The sequence below is a fragment of the Pecten maximus genome, chromosome 11, assembly GCF_902652985.1.
Source record: "Pecten maximus chromosome 11, xPecMax1.1, whole genome shotgun sequence".
Classification (NCBI taxonomy): Eukaryota; Metazoa; Mollusca; class Bivalvia; order Pectinida; family Pectinidae; genus Pecten; species Pecten maximus.
The window spans coordinates 11401099-11407860 of NC_047025.1; positions in this window are offsets into that span (position 1 = coordinate 11401099).

The window sequence follows — 6762 nt, forward strand, 5'->3', positions numbered from 1 at the left end:
TAGGGATCATGTTACAGTCCCCTGTGATAGCTATCTATTATATAGGAGGTAGGAGTTATGTTACAGTCCCCTGTGATAGCTATCTATTATATAGGAGGTAGGGATCATGTTACAGTCCCCTGTGATAGCTATCTATTATATAGGAGGTTGGGTTATGTTACAGTCCCCTGTGATCATTACGTACTATATGGGAGGTAGGGGTCATGTTACAGTCCCCTGTGATCGTTACGTACTATATAGGAGGTTGGGTCATGTTACAGTCCCCTGTGATCATTACGTACTGTATAGGAGGTTGGGTTATGTTACAGTCCCCTGTGATCGTAACGTACTATATAGGAGGTTGGGTTATGTTACAGTCCCCTGTGATCATTACGTACTATATAGGAGGTTGGGTCATGTTACAGTCCCCTGTGATCATTACGTACTGTATAGGAGGTTGGGTTATGTTACAGTCCCCTGTGGTAGCAACGCACTATATGGGAAACAGGGTCGTGTTACGGTCCCCTGTGATCATTACGTACTGTATAGGAGGTTGGGTCATGTTACAGTCCCCTGTGATCGTTACGTACTATATAGGAGGTTGGGTTATGTTACAGTCCCCTGTGATCGTAACGTACTATATAGGAGGTTGGGTTATGTTACAGTCCCCTGTGATCGTTACGTACTATATGGGAGGTTGGGTTATGTTACAGTCCCCTGTGATCGTAACGTACTATATAGGAGGTTGGGTTATGTTACAGTCCCCTGTGATCATTACGTACTATATAGGAGGTTGGGTCATGTTACAGTCCCCTGTGATCATTACGTACTGTATAGGAGGTTGGGTTATGTTACAGTCCCCTGTGGTAGCAACGCACTATATGGGAAACAGGGTCGTGTTACGGTCCCCTGTGATCATTACGTACTATATGGGAGGTTGGGTTATGTTACAGTCCCCTGTGATCGTAACGTACTATATAGGAGGTTGGGTTATGTTACAGTCCCCTGTGATCATTACGTACTGTATAGGAGGTTGGGTCATGTTACAGTCCCCTGTGATCGTTACGTACTATATAGGAGGTTGGGTTATGTTACAGTCCCCTGTGATAGCTATCTATTTTATGGGAGGTAGGGATCGTGTTACAGTCCCCTGTGATAGCTATGTACTATATGGGAGGTAGGGTTATGTTACAGTCCCCTGTGGTAGCTATGTATTATATAGGAGGTAGGGATCATGTTACAGTCCCCTGTGATAGCTATGTACTATATGGGAGGAAGGGATCGTGTTACAGTCCCCTGTGATAGCTATCTATTATATGGGAGGTTGGGTTATGTTACAGTCCCTTGTGGTAGCTATGTACTATATGGGAGGTAGGGTTATGTTACAGTCCCCTGTGATAGCTATGTACTATATGGGAGGTTGGGTTATGTTACAGTCCCCTGTGATAGCTATCTATTATATAGGAGGTAGGGGTCATGTTACAGTCCCCTGTGATAGCTATCTATTATATAGGAGGTAGGGATCATGTTAAAGTCCCCTGTGATAGCTATCTATTATATAGGATGTTGGGTCATGTTACAGTCCCCTGTGATCGTTACGTACTATATAGGAGGTTGGGTTATGTTACAGTCCCCTGTGGTAGCTATCTATTATATAGGAGGTAGGGATCATGTTACAGTCCCCTGTGATAGCTATGTACTATATAGGAGGTTGGGTTATGTTACAGTCCCCTGTGATCGTTACGTACTATATAGGAGGTTTGGTTATGTTACAGTCCCCTGTGGTAGCTATCTATTATATAGGAGGTTGGGTCATGTTACAGTCCCCTGTGATCGTTACGTACTATATAGGAGGTTTGGTTATGTTACAGTCCCCTGTGGTAGCTATCTATTATATAGGAGGTTGGGTCATGTTACAGTCCCCTGTGATCGTTACGTACTATATAGGAGGTTTGGTTATGTTACAGTCCCCTGTGGTAGCTATCTATTATATAGGAGGTTGGGTCATGTTACAGTCCCCTGTGATCGTTACGTACTATATAGGAGGTTGGGTTATGTTACAGTCCCCTGTGGTAGCTATCTATTATATAGGAGGTTGGGTCATGTTACAGTCCCCTGTGATCGTTACGTACTATATAGGAGGTTGGGTTATGTTACAGTCCCCTGTGGTAGCTATCTATTATATAGGAGGTAGGGATCATGTTACAGTCCCCTGTGATAGCTATGTACTATATAGGAGGTAGGGGTTATGTTACAGTCCCCTGTGATAGCTATCTATTATATAGGAGGTAGGGATCATGTTACAGTCCCCTGTGATAGCTATGTACTATATAGGAGGTAGGGGTTATGTTACAGTCCCCTGTGATAGCTATCTCTATATAGGAGGTAGGGATCATGTTACAGTCCCCTGTGATAGCTATGTACTATATGGGAGGTATGGTTATGTTACAGTCCCCTGTGATAGCTATCTATTATATAGGAGGTAGGGATCATGCTATCTAGCCCCCACCCCCACTCTCACTCCCCACACACATCAAAACTGTTTGAACAGTAGAATATATAGCCTTCAGTTCTTACATACATACAGATCATATAACCGATGAAATAACATCAATACTTATATTGAATATCAAAATTGTTATGTGGTCGATCAGGACCATGATATTTCACTTCCCTTTCTTCATTCCTCGATGCTACTAATTGACATGACCTACATCTAGGAACATACCTAAATTCTTGAACTTTTAACTGTATCAACAGGGTCAACTTACCATTAAATTTGTATGATAAGCGCGTCGATTTCAATTTTCCATGATTTTAATTACTAAATACAACATGTTATTCTATATCCAGGGAGATGTTATTCTATATCCAGGGAGCTGTTATTCTATATCCAGGGAGATGTTCCCAATATCACGATTTCCGTGAGAGATGTTGACGGGAAAAAAACTTCCATCCAAAGATTTCGAAAGATGCATGTTGTTAATGATCACGTACGTGGGTGTTTTGCAATAGTTAAATAATCACAAAATACGCATATATTTCTTTGTGAGATATGATATCAGTATAGTGGCTGAATTTGGTCATGTCGCACTGTCGCACTATCGCACGCACGCCATGCGAAAGGCGACAATGCGCCATCCGAAGATCGATAGTGCGCCAAGCGAAAGAGCGACAATCGCCTCACGAAGAGCGTTAATGCGTCTTGTGAAGAACGACCCAATCTGATTAAAATCAGCTGTTACATGGCTACGTTTACTACGTATTATGTCTGAAAACGTATCCATGTAACAGCTAATTTTAATCAGATTGAGGGCGACCGTGCGTCAAGCGAAGAGCAGCAGTGCGCCAAGCGAATAGCGACAATGCGCCAAGCGAAGAGCGACTGGGTGCGCTCTGTGGGTAATTACAATCTACAACTAGAGAGTTATCGGTCCTTACGTCAGAAATCAACATTTACAAACCTGCAAACTGCTGCTTCCTTGTCAGAAAGCTGAAGATGTGGCCCGCGAAAGATGGCAATAACGAAAAAAGTCAACCCGCCAAAAATGAAGTGAAAAAGACATAATATCCTCAGCCTACTAAAAGTATGTCAGCCCTAAGCGATGTTGGCCCTCACACCCACAGGCGCTTGCATAGAAAATGTTATTTTCATTTTTTTTGACAGTGGTATGTGTAATCTGTTAAGCTGTACTTAACAGATTACACATACCACTGTCAAAAAAAAAAAAAAATATATGAAAATAACATTTTCTATGCAAGCGCCTGTGCTCACACCTCGCTGGAAAAATGGACACGACACATGACCTGGTAATACAACTTGGCAGTTAAAGTTCTGATGGTCCCGGTGAAATCAATTTGGGGGTATTTAAAAACTACTTGTACCAGCACTGGTAAATATCCTGATTTGAATATATACAACTAAAATGTACGTTACTTTATGAAACTAATTTAAAACATGTCATTAAACTGCATGCCTCAGTAACCTAGATGCAGAAGCTTTAACACTTAGTAGACTTACATTTTAATTAATTTTTCATGGATAAGTGAACAGTTTAGAGATACATCTATGTATAACGTTCCCTGTGAGCCTATCACAAGAGTAGACAAGTCATTCTACAAATTGTTAACATAAAACTGTGTGGAATATCATATGCCTACAAATGTTTATGGTGCCAAATCTATGAAGAACATTTAGGTCGACCGTTGGTGACAAGGTCGTTCAGAGTGCCGGACCAGGAGCGCCGCGACATGATGGATTATGGCGAAGAAATATTCGGTAAGTTGGATGCTATTTGCATTGGTGTTTAATGATAATCACGTGTACTTTTCAATGTATTTCGAGATAGTAATTGGCATGTAATGACCGAACCAACGGGCCAGTTGATAACGCCATCACCTTTCACAGCATTGGCGTTTCTTACCCAGCCCGGAAATGAACGTATCATAGTGTCATTTTCCTGATATGTAGGCCTCAAGTTTTTCATGTTTTTCCCATAACCTTGATACTTTCTGATCATTCCGTGCCCGAATCAAAACTTCTCTTAGCCGCAGGATGTATTAACAGACGAGGCTAGCACCTGTGCTCTTAGCAACCAGTCGAGATAACGTTTGTGCGTGCAGTAGTCGGATCCCTGGGTGCCTTATTCTCGAAAACATCATGAGGTGAAAATAGAATAAGTAAATAAATAATTAAAACAAAATAAAAAATAAATAAATAAAAATGAATAAATTAATACATAAATAAATACAAGACGGTTACGGGAGAGTTAGAAGATTGTATTACAATTGGCATTTATCCACCAATAGACAGGAACTGTTGCAATATTTTCTGACGTATTTTGGTAATATTTTTGAAAATTAAATTTAAATTGTGTTAAGAAGGCTCACATGTAGGGGAAACAACTCTACACATGAACATAAGGGAGACAACTCTACATTATAAAGGTCATACATCTAATGTCCGGTATAGGGGACACAACTCTACCACTGCTTGTACTGTCACGCTGTTTCAAGCGATATTTTATATATAAATTAAAAATAGAAATATTTTATATATAAATCAAAATAGAAACATTTTTATATAACATAAAAATTGGAGAACAATTTTTAAACTTCACATACGTTTAGAATTAGGATAGTTTTACTGTTGCTATTGGACATTAATTTGTATTAGAATTAATTGGTGTTAGGAAATTCTTGACATAGTCTTAATAATAGACGCTATGTTAGTTTAAATTGTATTTTATTCGTGATTCGATACAACATGTAGTACAGCAACATAAATGAAAATGATCGGATTCAGAAACAAGTACAGTGTACTTATATTAATCTGTCTCCATAAGTTGTAACATATTGGCAAAATGACGGTACTGACAAAGTGGACTACATTATTTAATACAGGTAGTGAGGGGGTGCGGGGAGGGGAGGAAAGCGTGTGGGGTTGAGAAGAGGAAACTGTTACATGGATTTACCGATAGGATTAATTTGTTAATATATACATATGTATATAAATATATTTGCACATGTATTAACCGAAATAATTGTATTACAACCTTACAACCTTATATCGGTAACCAGGTCTGCGGTATGGAATCGTATGGTGTTTTCGGTACGTATAGATATTGCGCATATAAAAAGCACACATTTTAAGAATGTGATGTTAGACGTGTACCAGTGACTCTAGAATCTTTTAGAATGCATAATAAATGTTTGAACAATATCAAAGATATTTTCGTTATACTGGTCTGGCATATCAGGGTTACCATATAATAAAATGTTAACATTGTAGTCGGGAGGTAAGTTTCTAAAACATTGAATTCTGATGTGCTGGTAGTTTGGACAGTGAAGAAGGAAGTGCTCTGTAGTTTCGTCAGATAAGTTGCATGAACACAGGGGACTGTTAACTAGATTGCGTATATATAAATGACTGTTCAGAGAACTACAATGCATCCTGAGTCGTGCGTGGTGAATCTGACTGTGTCTAGTTTTACAACGATAGTAATATAGGGGTACGGTTTCAGTGCCAGCATTGAGGAATTTTTTAAGATTAATAATAGAGGGGTTAGTTTTTATGACCTCAGGGAGTGCGTTCCACAGAACAACAGAAGAGGGAAGGAAAGAGTCTTTGAAGAGATTAGTTCGGCAGGGAATTAATTTGAAGGAGTCGGCTCTTCTTGTGTTGTAGGAGTGGATATTTGAGTGGCGAGCTGGAAGCAAGTTTGTTAAGTAGGTAGGACATTGGCCATGAACTATCTGATGAAATTTAATAATTTTATGTTTTCTTCTTCTGTTAACAAGAGTATCTAAACCAGACTCTAAATATAGGCGGTCGTGACTTGTAAGTTTTGTAGCCCCGGTAATGATCCTAGCAGCTTCAAGTTGTATACTTTCCAATAATTTACTTTGGCCTAATGTTATATTATCCCAGACAATGTCTCCATATTCTAGTAAAGGTCTAATAAATGAACAGTATAAAGTTTGAAGGGATTTCCGATCAATGCCAAATTTGAGATTTCTAAGGACAGCTAGTTTTTTTAGAGGCTTTGCTTATAATGTGCTGTAAATGATCAGTCCAGTTTCCGTTAGCTGAGAGTGTGATACCTAGATGTGTGTGTGAGGTGACTTCCGTAAGTATGGTATTATTCATGAATAGGGAGGGGTGGATCGGTTTGTTAGTTTTTTTGCTTACGGTCATTGTTAGAGTTTTAGAAGGGTTAAAGTTAACAAGCCATGTTTTAGACCATTCGTTAATTTTACTAAGGTTATCATTTAACAGGTTAG